Genomic DNA, 20565 nt, shown 5'->3' on the forward strand with positions numbered 1-20565 from the left:
ACGCACAAAAAGACTATTTTTAATAAAACTTTAAAAAGTCATATTTTGAAAAGTACTTAACCAATTTTGGTGATCTTGGTCTTAAAATTTATATTAAAATCCAAAGTATGTTTATAAATTGGTCTCCAGTTATTCCTTTGAGTGTGTGAGTTGCAAAATTAATGTTGTGAGTACAACAAATGCTTTGCAGTTCTCTAAGATTGACCTAACTGCTCGACCAAGTTACCTTAAAAATTAGAGTATAAGATGATCTACGGACAGATTTAAGATAAAATGGTGGTGTGCTTTGCTGCACCAAATTTGGCAATGTTGTGCACCATCATTTTAAAAATGCAGTAATGCACCATATTTATTAGAATGAAGCGCACCCCTGTTTTGCCCCCTGCACCAACGCTAAATTTGCTGCCGTGAGCTAACACAGCAATACTTGCACCATAGTGCAAGGTTGGCTGCGTTGGAGGAGGGTTGATTTTGTGCAGGAAAGAACACCTTCCTGCACAAAAAACAATCTTAAACTGTGATTTGCTCCTTCTATGTGTGCTACATAATGCTGCACACATAAAAAGAGCAAAAAAGAAGGAGAAATTAAAACATTCCTCCTCATTGAGTAATGCTAACGCCACCCCTGGGGTGGCGTTAGATTTTGGCACTGCCTCAGGTTTACAAAAACTGATAAATATGGGTCAGCGTCAAAATGCAATGAGTGTTGCTTTGGCACGCCCACCACAACACCCATTGCACACCCCTTCCACGGAAAGTGCTGCGTGTGAAGGGGCCGTATTTACACAGTGGTGCTAAGCCACAAAAAGTGGCTTAACGCTTCCTTGTAAATACGGTGCAGTGCATAACGCAACCGGAGCATCACTAAAAGTGAGGTGTGCTAGGGGCTCCTAAATATACCCTCTAGTTTTTACCACTGGAAACCAATGTTTGGTTTCCTGGACCCCCCTGCACAGTGTGCCTAGCTTTGCACACTACATTGAGTGTCAGCTTCCTACAACTCTGATGAATCATATTCTTAGCATGAGATATTTCTGGACAAACCGAAAAGAAGAATGTTTTCGTCAGTTAAAAAGAGTGAAATCACCTTTCAGTATTTGACTTAAATATTTATAGTTGAAAAGAAACTGAAGCAGGGAATGTCCAGATACTGATCTAGACTATAACCCTTTTACCTTCAATGTGCTTGATTGAGGCCTTAACCACTAAGCCAGATGTGACTCCTTAGTGTAAAGTGACCAGACTTAGCTATGACATTCAACCTACAAATTTTCAGGGGAAAAGGACTCCAATGCTTCATCACTAAAAATTTTTACCAGTGAAAACACTAGAAAATAAACAGACACACTGCCAAGTGATACTAGGACTTGAACCTTTAGCCTACTGAGTGGCAGCACAAGACTTTGACCATTAGGCCAGAAATGACTATTCTGCTCAGCATCCAAATGTAACTATAACATTCTTATCAAACATCTTGCTCGTCTGACTCTTTAAAGTCATTGTATGGAGAGACCTTTGCAATAACAATCTCTCTCTCCCTTCTATGCCTTTATGGGATGGAAGAGAGAGGGAGAGTGACAGGACTGCAGGGGGAGCCTGAAGGTCCCTGCCGTCCTAGCCTAGCTGGCTCCCCTCTTCCTATGGGAGCCAGCATTGCTTCTACAAGCAGGGAGCTGCTTTAAATAGCAACTCCTTGCATAGGGGAGCATTGTTTTCATCTGTTTCCCTGCACGCATATTTGAGTGAGGGAAACAGATGAAAGCTTCACTTTCTGCAAGTGAGAGCTGTTTGACAGCTATCACTAGCAGAAAATTAAGTGTTTGCACTGACTTGGTGGGAGCTGTCAAAGCTTCTGCCAAGTCAGAGAAAACAGCTATGTCCCGGGATGGTCTGGCCGGGACATAGCTGGGGCAGGCCCTGGGGGCTAGCAGTCACCAGTGACATTTATGTCTTCTTGAGGGGGGGCACCTCCAATGATTCAGTTAGGACCAGAGAGGCGATAGTCCCCGGGGCTGTGGGTGGGTGGGTTACCCCCACATTGTATTTTTTATTAGCGTTGGGGACGTGGCGGTCCTTGGAGCTGCAGGGGTTGGGTGGCCCCCCTGATTATATTTGTTATTAGCCCTCGGATGATGACAGTTCCTGGAGATGTGGGGGGCGGGGCACACAGCCCCTCGCAATATATTAAGTCAAAGGCTCGGGGAGGTGGCATTCCCTGGGAGTGCGGGGGCCGGGATCCGCCCCCATTGTATTGTTTATTAGCCCTGGGGAGGTGACAGTCCCAGGGGCTGCAGGGGCGGGCGGGTGGCACCCCTGCATTTTATTTATTAGCCTTGGAGGTGGTGGTCCCCATGGCTGACCCCTGTTTTTTGTGTGCCTGCTGCCTGCCTTGCACTCCTTCTCATTGCTTTCTCCTTGCTCTCAGCTCTTTTTTGTATCTGCCTGCTACTTGCTTTTTTCTGTTTCTCCTTGCTTGCTCCTCGCTCTCAGCCCTGTTTTGTGCATGTCTGCTTCTTGCCTTGCCCTCATTCTCACTACTTTCACCTCACTCTCAGCTCCTTTTTTGCACATGCCTGGTGCTTGCTTTCCCTCTTTCTCACTGCTTTCTCCTCACTATTAGCCCAGTTTTGCACATGCTTGCTGCATTCCTTTTCCTCCTTTTCACTGCCTACTCCTCTCTCTCAGCCCTGTTTTGTGCTTGCCTTTTCCATGACTTTCCCACATTCTCACTGCTTTCTCCTCGCTCTCAGCCCCATTTGTTGTGCCTGCTGACTGCCTGCCTTTCTCTTGCCTTTCCCTCTTCCCCCGCTTTTTGTGTGCCTGCCGCTTGCCTTTTTCTCCCTCTCAATGCTTTCTCCTCGCTCTCTGTCATGTTTTGTGCACACCTGCTGCTTTCCTTCAACTCCTTGTCACTGCTTTCTCCTCACTCTCCACTCATTTTTGTGTGTGCAGGCTGCTTGTGCTAGCACAGGTGTAAAAATACAAATTATTCATCAGTGTTCATGTGTTCTGGATAAGGGGTTTGTGTAGAAAATATAATAACATAGAAAAAATAATGCACACATTTGAAAATGTGATTACGATGAGTGGCCGCCAATGTTAACAAAGTGTACTTATTAGTGGATTAATATTGTGAAATGTTGAATATATGTTTGGTTTGACTAATGTAGTAATATGTCATATTAAGGGTTTTGCATTATGCTCTAGCTTTATTAATTGTAGGCCGTAACTTAGCAAATGTCTTGACCTAGTTGCCAGGCCTCATGTCAAAGCTGAATTTCATAACCTTTAATAAATGGCTGTCCTAGAGAGTTAAACTGTGATTTTCATTTTTACATTGTTTAAAACATGCGCATAACTAAAGGTTCTCATGAGAATCGACTGCTAGAAGATGCTGTTATTGCTAAAGTAACATTTTGCTGTAATGTGTGTGAGACTCACTTTCTCAGGAAGAGAACAATGGAGAAACTGACTGGAGTAGAAGCTGCAATAATATTGTTGCCTGACAAGGCAGATGATGAGGACATTGCAGGACCTCCAATCAATGACATGTGAATAGAGTAATAGTAGAATTCATAGATTTGGAATTTTAGTTTTATTGAACAAAGTATGAACATGCAATTAAATGACCAATAGGGATTGGGATGTAGTTTTAGTAGTTTTCATTTAACAGAACTGCACGGGGAGGGGAGAGCTCATTTTTGCCCATTTTGCGTCTTGACAAGAGATGTGCTTAACTTTAATGCTTAAAGACTTTGCGTTTCCTGAACTTTAATGTTGAATCCTGATGCCTTGCTGATCGACTGATGTCCTGAGGACGAAGATATAATGAGTTAGACTGTTGATAATTATTCATATTTGCTTTTCCTTCTAGGTACCAACTGCACTGCTTTGATAGAGCCATAGTTAGATGGTTTTCCAAATTTATGTTACTAAATTGTTTTACAGAAAGCCCAACATGCTGATGCTAATCTCATGTTAGTTAAGGATCCTCACTCATGAAATTATGCTAATATGGAATAAGGCTTGGTGAATTTCTCTGCTACATTCGCTATCGTTTTGTAACGTAACCTTAGAATGTGTTGTAGTTCAAGCTTTGATTAGGTTAAGTTTCTTCTGTCGCTTTGGGCAGCCAGTATTGTTTCTGTATGTGTTTCATTTATTTTGAGATTAATCTACATGACTTTAGCATTGTTAATATAGGGAAATAATTATTCTAACTTTTACTAAAAGGTGTGGTTATTCATAACTGAAAGGTGATGTTGGGTGACAATTACGGACTCCATTGACAACTGATGTTATTGATTGTTGTTGATTATTGATATTGTATATTGGTTATTGATTATATACTGGAGCTATGGTAGGAACATCTTAATTGAGAGTCAAAAGGTTCATCAACCTATTCGCGTCCCCTTGTAAGTTTACTTATTAAGGTCAGATGCGCTAACAGAGATGATAGCAGAGGATGGTTAGAGTGGTAATGGTTAGTCTCCTTAAGAGCTTATCATAGAAGTCCGGTACAGAGTAACAGGTGTTAACAGAGATGGTTAGAGAGGTAATGGTTAGTCTCCTTAAGAGCTTATCATAGACATCAGGTACAGGGCAACAGATGTTAACAGTGACGGTAAAGAGATGAGAAGATTCATCATTATTGAGATTTGGATTTTATTTTTCAATGATGCTAATTGGAGAGAAAATGTTCCCTTAAGTCAAGAAATGACTTTCCCAGAATCCTGGATCATGCTAACGGTTGTTTGAGGATGTTCTCGGGGTTCTAGTGACAGTGTGAATGAAATAAGTTTCGCTTGCACAGCTTATGCAAATTACTGGTGAATTGTGAGGTTTGTGAGTGTTTAGGGAGTTTGCGTACGCCAAATTAAGTTGTAGAAGGAGTGTGCGTACTCCACAGCGTGAGAGTAGGGAAGACGTCGAACTTCATATGTGTGTGGCGCTCTGTGCTCAAAAATTGTCCACATGGTTGTTGATGTACAGACCCTCCGTGGTCTAAGACTGCGGAGTATATTGAAAAGTGTTTGAGACACTTGGTTTTATGTTGTAATCTGTCCGGTTTAGTAGGTTGCTTGTGCGTGATTGACAATTCAGAGTGTGAGTCAAAGTGAGTGAAAGAAAATTTCGACTGAGATTTGGCAAGTCCTATGTGCACCAGTACAGACTCATAGATCAGTTGAGAGTAAAATTTGGGTGTCGAATTTTGCTTGTGAATCTGGGAGACTGAGAAGGAAGGAGCTGTTAGCGTGTGAGTCGTCAGTGAAAAATCCGTAAGGTTTCTGAAGCGATTGTGTTACCTTTTCCTGTAGTAAACCAGCAGATTTGGTTTTTGGTTTTTAATTAATGCTCGCAATTGTTTGCATTAGTTTGAGTGAATCAGAGCATAGGAGGACAAGCCACAAGACTTTGTCAGCCAGGGTATGTGTGAGTGTGACGCCATTGGAGCCACGCTGGGATAGGTCAGTTAGTGAGAAGGGTCACACACGGGTTGGCAGCAATCATGAGAGACAATTGGTTGGGAAAGTAGGTGAAAGGATCTGGGGATTAAAAGTCACTTCCTGATTTGATTTTGAATAACAAAACGGTAGGTTTTTCAAAGCTTTAAAGAGTGCTTTAAGGGGAGATATGTATATAACAAAGAGTATAGATGAGGCTACACTGCCAGAAGGTACACCAGCTTACATTGTAATGGAAGAGACGGGTGTTGTGCCATTTCTTTGGCTAAAGCAATAGTGCAAATTGACAGAGATGGATGGGAACTTAGCATTTCCTGCAAATGGGACATTCAAATTGAGGGTTTTGGAACATTTAAGGATGGTACTATATGAATCAAAGCCCCTTCGGAGACAGCACGTTCAAGGCATTAGCGATTTGGGAGCTAGTAGCCAGACATCAATTGCAACAGAAATTCAAGAGGAGAATGAGAAAGGCAGAAAAAGACTTTAAAAAGGTTAAATGGGACAGTGATCAGGGAATTTGGAGGATGGAGACTTTGCATGGAATTAAGGGCCATATGTATGAAAACTGGGGTCTGCAAATCGCAAATAGTGATTTTTAAGAAATCGCTATTTCCGAGTCGCAATTGGCCATGTAACAAAATTGCGATTCGGAATTAGCGAATTCTTAAAATTCACTATTTGTGGTTTGCGAGGCCCATTTACTGGATCGCAATTTGCATTCTCGCAATTTGCGATTTATTTGCCATTCGGTAAAAAATCGCAAATTGCGAGAAAGTTCGAGAATGCACACCTGGAGGAGCCTGATGACATCACCAGCAGGAAATGAGTCATCCCAGGCAGTTTCAGGTGCCACACCCAAACCAGCATCCTGAGAGAGAGCAGCCCAGCCACATAGAGCAGCACTCAGCAGGAGCAGAAACCCCTGAGCCAGAATGGAGACCCCAGGAACATCACAGGAATAGCAGGAGAGGAAGTGCAAGCTCAAGTTTAGTGAACAGGAGCTGGAGGTACTGACTGAAGAGGTAGTGAGGAGCCATGACCGCCTGTTTGGGAAATCTTCACTCCAGGTTCCTGAGAGCAAGAAAAGAATGTTATGGCTGGACATCCAGGGAAAAATCTGCGCCACTGGAGTGGCACAGCGATCCATAGAGGAGATTAAGAAAAGGTGGTACGACCTGCGCTCCCGGGCAAAGAAGAGGGTGGCAAGGAGACTTGCGGAGGCCAGGGGCACAGGTGGCAGACCACCAACCGAACCACCTTCCACACCACTGGAGGACCTGGTGGAATCCACACTCCTCCATGAAGCTGTGACAGGGGTCACAGATATCGACTCCTCCGGTCAACCGAGTACCAGCCAAGGTAAGTGCAATGTTGTATGTGAACCCAATATGTGTATGCACAAAAGCCCCTTAGGAATTAGCATGTAATGTGAAGTAGTGTGTGAAGTAGTCCAGTCCACATCTTAGAAGCAACACAACAATGCATTATGGGAATTGTGGTCCACAAACTAGTACAGACAGTAGCATAACAATGTAATGAAGCATAGTGACACCCAAGGTAACACAACACACACAACACCATTTAGAGCAGTACCTGTACCTTTATTGTCATTTACTGACAGATAATGTAACATACAGAACTGACATGCTGCATATTGTTGTTGCAGGTGGGCCAGGCCCAGCAGCCACACACAGTCCATGTGTAGGGGAGACGGACACCCAGCAGCCCTCTGACACCAACACCAGTGGGTCCCTCCACATCTCCACTGTGCGCCGCAGGCCCAGGGCACTACCACTGCCAGACTTCAGCGGCGACTCGGATGTGCAGCAGGAGGGGCCAAGCACACCGTCTGCACCAGACAGGCGCAGCCAGATACAGGAGGACAGGGGTCAGGCAGCACAATGCAGGAGTGCCACAGTGTTCCAGCAGCAACTGCATGAGGCAAGTGAGGGTCCGTCCTTGTTCGGGGGCCTTGAGGCTGCTATGTTGCAGCAACAGCACCTGCAAAACAAGCGCATACTTAGTTTGGACCGGAACCTGAGAGTCCACAATAGACACATGATGGGCCTGCATCGGCAACTTGACGCACTGAACAGCAACAACACACAGCTGCGTGAGGGACAGGTGCAGGCTTCTGAGGACACTAGGGACCTTACTAGTGCAGTGCATGACCTCTGCCAGGAGCTGCGCCATGAAAGGGTTAGCCGGCGCAGACATGAACACCGATTCAGGAGAATGTTTGCAAGCTACTGCAGGTCCTCCAACAGGATGGCGAACTCCACAGCACTCATAGCCCGTCGCGCTGTGGCGGCACAAGTGGAGGCTGCACACACCAGCAGGGACGTGGTCCAGGGCCTTGTGCACATCACTAATGTGATAGAACTTGTCATGGGACAGAGATCAGCAACTCCCAGTGAGGTAGCCTTGGGGGACAGAGGACAGTTCTAGCCTCAGTAGTGTGGCCGTAACTGCAGCAGACACCAGACGGCTCAGTGCCAGGCGCAGCACTGCCACTGAAGGTGACATTCAGGGTGCCAGTGAGTTAACTGGGCACCCGAGTGGTGTGCGTGGGAGAAGAAAGTGACTCTTGCCGCATTAACACTGGTGTTGCCACTATGACGTAATAGTGCGTGACTCAGTTCTTTTGTTAATTTTAGTTTTTACCATCAACTGTTTACTTCATTTATCACTCATTCATCACCTGACGTAAGGTAATAAATGTCTATCACTACAGGTACAGTTGTCAGTGGATTTTTGTCATTCATACTCACGTCTGAAATGGTTGTGTGTGATGTCGGCACGCCTTTGCCTTCCCTCTGCTGCACTGGTCTTTTCTGCTGGCTGTAGAGGTGGTATGGGATCATCATCCACATCTGATTCAGTATCACTGATTTCTATAGGTATGCCCCTGGTTGTAGCTATATTGTGCAAGATTGCACAAGTAGCCACTATTCTACATGTAGTCTCTGGACTGTACTGTAGTGCCAGCCACTTTTCTGGAGGCAACGGAAGCGACTCTTCAGCAGGCCAAATGTGCGCTCCACCACGTTGCGGGTTGCCCTGTGTGCAGCATTGTATCTCCGTTCTGCTGGTGTTGTGGGATTGAGGTAGGGCGTCATCATATAGGTGTGCACTGCGTAGACACTGTCTCCTGGAAGGGACAGAAGGTGTGATAAGTAACTCTGCCATCTGACATGGGTTTGTCATCTATGCGCCAGTGTACAGAGTGACATTACCTAGTAGGTATCCTTCACCAAACTCCCCAGCTAGCAGTCTTGTGTGAATGCCGCTGTGGCGAAAGATGTAAGAATCATGTGTGCTCCCTGGGTACCTGGCCACAAGATCAGTTATGATATAGGAGGCATTGCATATCACCTGTATATTCATGGAATGTTGGTATTTACGGTTTCGGTACACATACTCTGTGACTGATGGTGGACATATTGCCACATGTATGCCATCTATGGCACCTAGGACGTGGGGGAACTGTGCTATCTGGTAAAACTCTATTTTTGTCTGCTGTATTTCCTGTGGGGTGTGGGGGAATCTGATGTACTGTTGGAGTTTGCTTAGCATGGCATTGATAAGTGCATTGAAAAATCTGTAGAAGGTACTCTGTGACACCCCCCCAGCCGCTGCTATGACCCCTTGATAGCTCCCTGAGGCGAGTAGGTGTAAGGAGCATAATACCTGCACATGGGTGGGTATGCTGTGAGTCCTTAGTGTTCTGCGCTGCAGTATGGGTTGTAGCTCAGCTATCAGATCAAGTATCATGGCTGAGTTCAACCTACACCTCTCAAATATTTCCTCCTCTGTCAGGTCAAATAGTGTAATGCGCACTCTGAAAAAGCGCTCCTGTCTCCTCCTCCCTCTCCTCAAACCTGCCAAGATCCTCCTCGCCATGACGTAGAGTGCAGCCGTTGTGGAAAAGAGTCTGAGGCATTCTGGGCCTCTTTATATAGGTTGCACCTGGTTACCACCTGGTTTCACTTAGTGGTATTTTGCATTGCAAAATGCCATTCTGCGAAAAATCGCTAATTGCGATTTTTTAATGCATCTATTTGCGATTTGGATTTTGCGAATCGCATTTTGCACCTCGCAATTTCCTAATGGAAATACCGAATCGCAAAATACGACTCGCAAAACCAGGTCACAACACAAAAAATCGCAAACTTTGCGATTTCTTATTTTTGGTCTGCGAATGCCTTTCATGCATCGCAGACCACGTTTTTGCACTCACAAATGGCAGATTTTTTGCAATTCGCACTGTTTGCGAGTGCAAAAACTTTTCATACATCTGGCCTTAAGTTGTTTCCGTCAATTACGCAGGACAATGAAAAGGACGGAAGAAAAGCTACTAGGAAAACTAACTGAAATCTGTCTGAAATTAGGGAAGTTAGAAAGTCTTCAACAGTGGAGGAAGAATCAGATGATGATGAGGTTATTACGCAGTTATTGAGAAATCGCCCACCACCATACACAGCACATGAGAGACGTCCAAGTACCTGTGCTGATCCAACATCCCCGACACAGGTTAATGGAACGGTTAGTCTGATGCAGGTTAATGCTAGCCTGACACAAAATGCGACACTGAGTGGTCTTAATGTGCCTACAACTCCTGTAGTGCAAAATCAGATGCTACTGCCACAGGTTCAGAGAATTTATGCAGATGTGCCCATTGTGGAAACAACTTCGAACTTAATGATACCTACGGAAAAGATTTACCTGAGACCGATGTTGGTTCAGACTGAACCAACTCCACTTTTACTGCTCCAGGTGCAACCACAGGTAATGCCAAGATTCACTCCAGTAACAGGGACACAGTCAGATATGACTCTGATGATGAATCAAAATATGGGAGTTACTCTCCCACAGAGCGTAAGTGTGAGATGCCATATCGCTACCTATTACTGTTGATCCAGCCGTACCCTTATTTGCACAGAAGAAAACAACTGTAGGTGAACAGAGAGCATTGTCCACGAGTATGATGACGGGAGGACATAATGAAAATGCTCGAGAATTCTCTCCTGTGGGACAGATGTTTGACGGATCAAGATCATTGCTAGACCTCAGTCCATTTGTAGCACTTCCAGATACTATGGTAGGATCAAACGTTAGCCAGAGTTTGAAATTGTTGACACAGCAGACCCTGAATGTAGTTGCACAGCAGGTGCCACTAGTCCAAGCAAGTAACATTTTGTAACAAGGTTTCACAGCTCAGCAGATGACTGAATGGTTAGACAAGCTGAATACTCCGCAGAGTGCTCCTAAGGGAGAGGAGTGTTTGAATTATGCCGGGTTAAGCATGGAAGCGGGTGAACTCATAGAGGGAACTAGGGGGGGGTGGATAGGTTAGAATCCTACACAGAGGCAGAATTGAGGTATTTGTGTCCGAAGATTATGAGGGAAGTGAGAAGTGTGCATCAGAAATTAGCATACTTGGCAGAGAAGTATGGCATAGCAATAGAGAAAAGGAAGCATTGGAAAAGGAGCTACAGATTAGATTTTGAAGCTAAAGGTTTTGAACACATGAGATCTGCCAGAATGACAGCACACCTTAAGGAATTGCTTCAAAGTGCCCAGACATGGGGAGCATTAGACAAATGGAAAGGCAGATGGATAAAGAAGAGGGACAAGAGAAAAAGTGATTCTGTGGAGCTGGCTGTAAATGTGCAGCAGGATAAAGATCGAGTGACAATTTTACCAATGAGAGAGATTCCAGTGGGAAACTTTGTTCATGTCCCGTGGAGCAGAGGTGACATTCTATCATTGACAAATGATTATCCAAAATTGAGAGAGAAGCCAGTAGAGTGGTATCAGCAGACAGACATGTTTGTGAAACTTGCAAAGTGTCTGTGGGAAGACGTGAACACCTTACTAGAGACACTGGTTCCAGCTGATCTGTGGATCCAGTGTAAGAGGAGTGTAGATTGGCCAACAAGGGAACTAGAGTGATTGAATTTTTGAAAATGAGGATTTCACCCAATACTATCGATTGTTAGAGGATTGACAGGACAGCGCAGGTAGCAAAGGGGTCGATACATGCATATTATGACAGATCGATACAATCGTTCAAGCATTATAGTGGTACAGAAACAATTGAGGCCAAAGACATGCTCCATTTTGTGTTCAGATTTGTGGAAGGGTTGAGACCTGTATTTGGCCAGATGATTAAGAGTCACTTGATTTGCTGGCAAGAAAAAATGGTTGTTGAGATGTTTCAGTATGAGAAATATTATAGTGATGAGATTGTGTTGAGGCAGAAAAAGTTGAAAGAGAAGACGATGGTGAGGCAGATTAAAGCAACTCAAACAGGAGTGCAAGGGAAATTTCTGCAGCAGTTACCGCAACAGCAGCAGGGTTGCATGATGTTCCAGCCCCAGATGAGAGGTAGAGGTCGTGGAGGAAATATGACTCGTGGTCCAGACTTAGGTACCATAAGGCTTCAGAATGATGTGCAGGGAATGAAGAAATTATTGCGATGTCACATTTGCGGAACGTTGGACATTGGAAACGGGAGTGTCCAATGATGATGCAGGAAGGTGTTGTTAAGCAGGGTAATGATATCAACTCATTCAAGAACGTGAGAGGGCCGAGAGTGAGAAGTCCTAATCCAAATTTTCAGAATAATGTGAATCAAGTGCATCATTTTCAGCCTGTGCAGTAGGTGCAATGCCACGTTTACAAATGACACAGTTGCAGCCAATGCAACAGCAGATTCCCATGGTACCTGGAAAGCAAATTCAAATACCTCAAGCCCCAATGGAACAGCAACAGATGATGCTTTCTCAACAGGACACAGGTCAGAGGCTTAACCAAAGTAGTAACACAGTGCACCAATTCCGGTTACAAAGTGAGAATGGAATAAATGATGATTGGATGAGTGACAGTTCAGATGAGGAGCCGTGTGTGCTTGCAACTTCCTTAGAAGTAGATCAAAGGGGTCCCTATGTGAAGGGAAAGGTTATGGGTCACAGAGTTTCATTCTTGGTTGTCACAGGAGCTACACACTCTACATTAAGAAGTGCAGAAGTTCTGAATTGGCCCCTTTCAGGTAGAACAGTTCAGATCGTAGGAGTGGCAAACCAATATTTGACCAACCTGATTACGGTTCAAGTTAAAATTGGCAACTTTCAGGAATTGCACAAATTCGTAGTCTACGATTCAAGTCCGGTACCCCTACTGGGAAGAGACTTGTTGTGTAAAACAAAGTGTTTGATTACTTGTTCAAAACACAGAATTAAGATTCAGATGAATAGTGATGATGAAGATGACCAAGCCCCAGAGGTAGAGGGTGAGACTACAAATGAGGAGTGCCCTCTGATTGAATTGTTCACGATGTCCACAGTGAAAGAGCTTCATCCTGATTTGCAGGGAACGGTTAAAGAAAAAGTATGGGATTTGACAGGAAAAGAAATAGGTCTGATAAAGGGAGTTGAGTCAGTTAAGGTTACTGTGAAGCCGAATGCAGTTTTTACTCAACTGCCACAGTACCACATGCTGCAAGATGTCCTTATGAAGGTTGCCCAGATAATTGCAGACTTTGTAAAGCAAGGGGTTTAGAAGGAAGTATTGAGCAGTCCATGTAATTCACCGAGAATGGGTTTGCAGAAGCCCTGTGGGAATGTTAGAATTGTTCAGGAATTGAGAAAAATAAATGAGATTGTAGTCAAATGTTGTCCTGTGGCACCAAATTCAGCTGTGATAATGTTTTAGATTCCATGTGATGCTGAGTGGTTCACTGTAATTGATTTGTCTCAAGACCTTTTTTCTGTGCCTCTTCCTGAAGATAGCCAATTTCTCTTTTGTTTCAAATTTTTGGATTGAGTTTATTGCTGGTGCAGAATTCCTCAACGGTTTTCAGAGTCACCTTCCATATTCAATCAGATCTTGAAAAAGAATTTGAAGTCATTGGAACTGCCTTTCCAGTCTACCTTAGTGCAGTACATTGATGACTTGCTGATTGCATCCAAAACAAGGGATAAGTACAAGTATGATACAATTGCCTGTTGAACCATTTGCGAAAGAATGGTCATAAAGTGTCTCCACTTCAATTGCAGTACTGTCAAAAAGTAGTGAAATACTTGGGTCACCAGATTGAGAAGGGTTTGAGAAAGATATCCAGAGTGAGGATCACAGCCATATTTCAGATAAATTCCCGGACCACATAGAGAAATGCAGAATGTTTTAGGGATGGTAGGCTACTGTCACCAATGGATTCCACATTTTTCATTCATTTTGAGACCATTGCAGAAGCTGACTCACAAGGAAGTAACTGATCCTATAGTGTTAGACCATGCTAGAATGAGAGAGTTCACTGAATTGAGAGAGAGTCTGTGCAAGGCTCCAGCGTTGGGTATACCTGATTACACCAAACCTTTCTAATTGTTTTGTCATGAGCGTGACGCATGTTCTTTGTCTGTCTTGTCACAGGTCCATGGAGATGTAAATCACCCAGTAGCATATTTTTCAGCTACTTTAGACCCAGTTGCAGAAGTCTTACCAGGTTGTTTGCGTACAGTTGCAGCAGTTGGTCAAAGCCTTAAACAGTGTGAAGGCATTGTGATGGGACATCCTCTGACTGTAATGGTCCCTTACTCTATTGAGATTTTAGTTACAAGGACGAAAACCGAATCTTTGAGTAGTGCGAGATTGACCAGATATGAAACGAGTATTGTGGGGTCACCAAATGTGTCATTGAAAAGATAGAAATTGCTGAACCCGGCAACTTTACTTCCAAATGAAAATGTTGAAATTGAGTAAGTGGAATATGTTGAGCATGATTGTCTTGAAGTAACTGATTTGTGCACAAAACCAAGATCTGACATTAGATATACCTGACTTGAAGAAAATGACCAAATTATCTTTGCTGATGGTTCTTGTCTGACAGACAATGCAGGGACACTGAGAGCAGGATATGCTGTCTGCACAATTACTGGTATTTTAGAAGCTTCTTTGCTTTGAGGAGTATATTCTGCCTAAGTAGCGAAACTGGTAGCCCTTACTAGAGCGTGCCATGTTTCTGCTTAGTGGAAAGTTACAATCTATATGGATAGCCAGTATGGATTTGGAATAGTCCATGATTTTGGCCAGTTGTGCTCACAGAGAGGTTTCATGACCTCTTCTGGTTCACCAGTGAGAACTGGTGAAAGAATTAAAGAATTGTTACATGCTATTCAAATGCCTGAAAAGATTGCCATGGTGAAATGCAGTGCACATCTGATGTCACCGGATTTTGTATCATTGGGAAATGGATATGCGGATCAAGTTGCAAGGTTTTGCGCATTGAACTGTATATCATTCAAAGACAAGGTGGAACTGTTACCAGAAGAAGATGAAACCTGTCCAAGCTATGCTTTGAGAGTAATTGATATCTTGGAGGAATTAAAAATATTGCAAAATAATGCTGACAGGGAGGAAAAACTGTTCATGGGGCAAAGTGAAGTGTGTGCAAAGACAAGATGAATTGTGGGTTTCAGAAGAGGGTCAATTGGCTTTGCCAAATAGTCTTTTGTCTCAAATGGCGAGGTACTATCATGGTCAACCACCTATTGGGAGGGATGCAATAATTTGGTTGTTCAAACATGATTGGTTGAACCCAAGGTTTAGACAGGTTGCTGGAGCAGTTTGCCATTGTTGTGTCATTTGCCAACAACTAAACGCGGTAAAAGGGACATTACTTAATTTGAGCCACATTGGAAGAGTGGGAGGTCCATTCAGCAGAATGCAGATGGATTTTATTGAGATGCCTGTGTGTGGAGCTTTGAGATACGTGTTGGTGATTGTTTGCATTTTTAGTAACTGGATTGAAGCTTACCCTACACGAAGAAATTATAGTCTTATAGTAGCGAAACTACTGCTTAGGGAACTGATACTGCATTTCGCATTTCCGTTCTCTTTAGAATCAGATAGGGGAAGTCACTTCAACAATAAAGTAAATAAATTACTGTGTGCAGCATTAAACATTGAGCAGAAGTTGCATTGTAGTTACAGCCCTGAAGCTTCAGGACTTGTGAAACAGATGAATGGTACCTTGAAGTCAAGAGTTGCAAATATGTGTGTGTCCATGAATTTGAAATGGCCTGAAGCATTGCCTTTAGTGTTGATGTCAATGAGAAACACACCCAACAGGAAGACAGGATTGTCGCCACATGAAATCCTTAGAGGCCGAGTCATGAGGTTGCCACTGGTGCCTGCATATTCACTTTTCAACATTAAAGATGATATGCTGTTGGACTACTGCAAATGTCTGGATGATGTGGTTCGCTCTTTCTCTCAGCAGGTGTAAGCCACCACACTGCCACCGTTCCATGACCCAGGGCACAATCTGAGAGCTGGAGACTGGGTTGTGGTCTGGAACCACATGAGGAAAACGTGTTTGGAGCTTCCTTGGAAGGAGCCCTATCAGGTAGTTCTGACAAATACCACAGCTGTGAAGTGCGCTGAAATTCCGAACTGGATTCATGCCAGCCACACGAAGAAAGTAGCATGTCCACTGGATCATGAGGAAGAAAAGTTGTTGAGAGTACCAACAACAGCGAAACAAGTCTCAGGGCCGGAAAAAGGACAAAGGGGAACTGAGACCAGATCTGAGCCCGTTGAGGATGGTTCAGTCACTCCTGTGAGAGATGAAGGAGAGAACCTCACGGAGGGTGACTGAGAGCCTATCTCAATTGAGGCAGCAGGAGATCCTAGTCAGAGGAGGGCTTTCCCAGAAGCAGACGATTGTGAGAGACAAACTGAGGAATTGGCAGACCCAGAGGTGAAACAAGTTGAGGTGGATCAAAGTCACTGTGATCTGACTCCTCCTGAACCGATTGCAGGTCCATCAAGAGAAAACACCGCAGAACAAGGAGAAGGTTTGAGTTGGACTCTGAAGAGGACACTGACAAAAGGTCCACTGAAAGGAGGTAAGTGGATGAAGTCACAAGTAGAAAAAGAAAAGGAAGTGGTTGTTGAGGCAACAATCGAGGAAGAATTAGATACAACAAGGAGAGAAGATTTAAGTGAAGGAGAATTGAATGGTGATCGAAATTTGAAAAGAAAGAGAATAACAAGTCGAAGATGCGCATGTCCAGAATGGGAGTATGCAACTACAAGTGAGTGGCAGCAAGAGTTTTTGTCTTACCGATTTTGACAAGGGATCCTAGAAGTGAGACTGAAAGCTGTAAATAACCACTGAAAAAAGAATTGTCTATTTTTTATTTTGCTGCAGTTTTCCAAATTTTCTTCTGTTTTCTGATTCTTTACAGATCATGAGTAACATTAGCCAGCAGGGTAGAAATATTAGGCACTGTAAATATGTGAGTATTGGTTTGGCGATTATGTGTAGGATGTTGTTTGTGGTGTTGATTGGTCTGTTCTTGATAAGAGTGAAGCCAACCTTACTTCTGTTTTTGAGATGACTACTGCACTAATGGCAATAGAAAGGTTTAGGTTAGATGAAAAGTATTTGCATGGGGATACTAATGCGCAAGGAGAACTTTCTTTTAATGTCTTCTATTACTTATTGAGTGAGTATGTTGAAACGGTGGATGCAAGGAATTGTTATGCGTGTACGCAGATTCCTTCATCAGTTGAGGAAGGAGTTACACATCATAGCTTGCCTTTAACTTATGGAATAAGTTGTAGTCTGCTACTAGCGAGATTTTATAACCAGGAGTACATTCAGTACTTTTACTCAAACTATGATATAGCGTTTTCATTTGTTCCTATAATTAGGTATTGGAGTAGAATAGCTAGGGATAATGACATAGTAATAGTTAGAGGTTTCTTTGAGCCTACATTGACGTTTGGCACAGCTTATGCGCACAGGAATAACCTAACATGCTTGCTTACTCCTTTACAGAAAAGTTTCTTAGATCACATAGCTGACAGGAGAAAGGCATTGAAGGAGAAGTTAGAAAAAGGCTTAGAGAAAAGGACTTACAGGAATGATTATGCTTATAGTGCAATTAAAATGCAAGGGAAATTAGATGCGCAGCATGTAGGGAAACGTTGTATACATAGGCCTAAATCACACACTGACACTTTGTTTGTGGGAACGAGTGAATGTAGGCATGTGTTTTTGTTTCAGAGTAAATGGACGTTCAAGTTGAATGAACAGGACCCAGCGATTCCCTGAAATGATTATATCTGTGATCTTAATGCTTATTATCGTCTTCCAAGAGGAATGGTATGGGACATGTTATTTGGAGATAGTTTTTCACAAAGATTTATCAAATGAATGATTTGAAGAAGTTTCTGAAAGTGACTGAATTACATCATACGAGACAGAGGAGGGAATCCTCTTCTGATATAGTGGGAGATATAATTAGAGCAATGATTCCTACAGTGGGAGTCATTCTGAATTCGATAAAGATTTGAAAGTTGTCTACATTTGTGGATAACATGCTGACAAATTTTTCAGGAGCCATACTCCTGATACTGAGTTAGCTGCTGATAGAGCTATGACTCTTCGGAATCGTCTTGCTTTTGACATTCTTTTAGCGAAAGATGGTGGAGTCTGTGGAATGATTCATTCTAGGCATTGTTGTTTGCATATTCCTGCTAATAGTAAAGATATTAGAGGCTTGACTACTAATCTGACTAATGAAAGTGCTGATTTGAAAGAATTGAAAGAACCAGGTGCTTGGGAAAAGATTGGCAAAGATTTTGCTTCAGCGGTAAATTGGCTCAGCAACATTTTGAATGGGATTCTATTGAACATCTTGCAAGGGATATTATTTATTGTGATTTGTGTAATTGTAATATGAGAATTGTATAAATTATGCAAAAGGTTAAATTGAAGAGGACAAAGAATAATCAGAGTAGGGAAGAAAAGAAAAGGGAAAAATTGTACAGGAAAACTTCGAAAGGGAAACAAAAGTATGAAGGGATTAAATTGACTGAATTTTAGCTGATGCTAAATTTTGGGGGTGGTAATTAGTGTGATGACACATTTAGTCATCAAAGGAGGGATTGCTAGCACAGGTGTATTAATAAAAATGTTAATGAGTGTTCATGTGTTCTGAACAAGGGGTTTGTGTAGAAAATATAATAGCGTAGAAAAATAATGCACGCATTTGAAAATGTGATTACGATAAGTGGCCGCCAATGTTAACAAAGTGTACTTATTAGTGGATTAATATTGTGAAATGTTGAATATATGTTTGACTAATTAAAGGTTATGCATTATGCTCTAGCTTTATTAATTGTAGGCCTTAACTAAGCGAAGGTCTTCGCCTAGTTGCCAGGCCTCATTTCAAAGTTGTATTTCTTAACGTTTAATAAATGGCTGTCCTAGAGAGTTAAACTGTGATCTTCATTTTTGCATTGTTTAAAACGTGCTCATAACTAAAGGTTCTCATAAGAATCGACTGCTAGAAGAAGCTGCTCTTGCTAACGTAACATTTTGTTTAATGCGTGTAGGAAAGTACCATCTTGCCTGGCATGTTACCCCCATTTTTCACTGTATATATGTTGTTTTAGAAGTATGTGTCACTGGGACCCTGGTAACCCAGGGCCCCAGTGCTCATAAGTGTGCCTGAATGTGTTACCTGTGTAGTGACTAACTGTCTCACTGAGGCTCTGCTAATCAGAACCTCAGTGGTTATGCTCTCTCATTTCTTTCCAAATTGTCACTGACAGGCTAGTGACCATTTTTACCAATTTACATTGGCTTACTGGAACACCCTTATAATTCCCTAGTATATGGTACTGAGGTACCCAGGGTATTGGGGTTCCAGGAGATCCCTATGGGCTGCAGCATTTCTTTTGCCACCCATAGGGAGCTCTGACAATTCTTACACAGGCCTGCCACTGCAGCCTGAGTGAAATAACGTCCACGTTATTTCACAGCCATTTTACACTGCACTTAAGTAACTTATAAGTCACCTATATGTCTAACCTTTACCTGGTAAAGGTTGGGTGCAAAGTTACTTAGTGTGAGGGCACCCTGGCACTAGCCAAGGTGCCCCCACATTGTTCAGAGCCAATTCCCTGAACTTTGTGAGTGCGGGGACACCATTACACGCGTGCACTACATATAGGTCACTACCTATATGTAGCTTCACCATGGTAACTCCGAATATGGCCATGTAACATGTCTATGATCATGGAATTGCCCCCTCTATACCATCCTGGCATAGTTGGCACAATCCCATGATCCCAGTGGTCTGTAGCACAGACCCTGGTACTGCCAAACTGCCCTTCCTGGGGTTTCACTGCAGCTGCTGCTGCTGCCAACCCCTCAGACAGGCAGCTGCCCTCCTGGGGTCCAGCCAGGCCTGGCCCAGGATGGCAGAACAAAGAACTTCCTCTGAGAGAGGGTGTGACACCCTCTCCCTTTGGAAAATGGTGTGAAGGCAGGGGAGGAGTAGCCTCCCCCAGCCTCTGGAAATGCTTTGTTGGGCACAGATGTGCCCAATTCTGCATAAGCCAGTCTACACCGGTTCAGGGACCCCTTAGCCCCTGCTCTGGTGCGAAACTGGACAAAGGAAAGGGGAGTGACCACTCCCCTGACCTGCACCTCCCCTGGGAGGTGTCCAGAGCTCCTCCAGTGTGCTCCAGACCTCTGCCATCTTGGAAACAGAGGTGCTGCTGGCACACTGGACTGCTCTGAGTGGCCAGTGCCACCAGGTGACGTCAGAGACTCCTGCTGATAGGCTCCTTCAGGTGTTAGTAGCCTTTCCTCTCTCCTAGGTAGCCAAACCCTCTTTTCTGGCTATTTAGGGTCTCTGTCTCTGGGGAAATTTTAGATAACGAATGCATGAGCTCAGCCGAGTTCCTCTGCATCTCTCTCTTCACCTTCTGATAAGGAAACGATCGCTGACCGCGCTGGAAGCCTGCAAACCTGCAACATAGTAGCAAAGACGACTACTGCAACTCTGTAACGCTGATCCTGCCGCCTTCTCGACTGTTTTCCTGCTTGTGCATGCTGTGGGGGTAGCCTGCCTCCTCTCTGCACCAGAAGATCCGAAGAAATCTCCCGTGGGTCGACGGAATCTTCCCCCTGCAACCGCAGGCACCAAAAAGCTGCATCACCGGTCCCTTGGGTCTCCTCTCAGCACAACGAGCGAGGTCCCTCGAATCCAGCGACTCTGTCCAAGTGACCCCC

Source organism: Pleurodeles waltl, chromosome 11 (genome assembly GCF_031143425.1).
Source record: "Pleurodeles waltl isolate 20211129_DDA chromosome 11, aPleWal1.hap1.20221129, whole genome shotgun sequence".
Taxonomy (NCBI): domain Eukaryota; kingdom Metazoa; phylum Chordata; class Amphibia; order Caudata; family Salamandridae; genus Pleurodeles; species Pleurodeles waltl.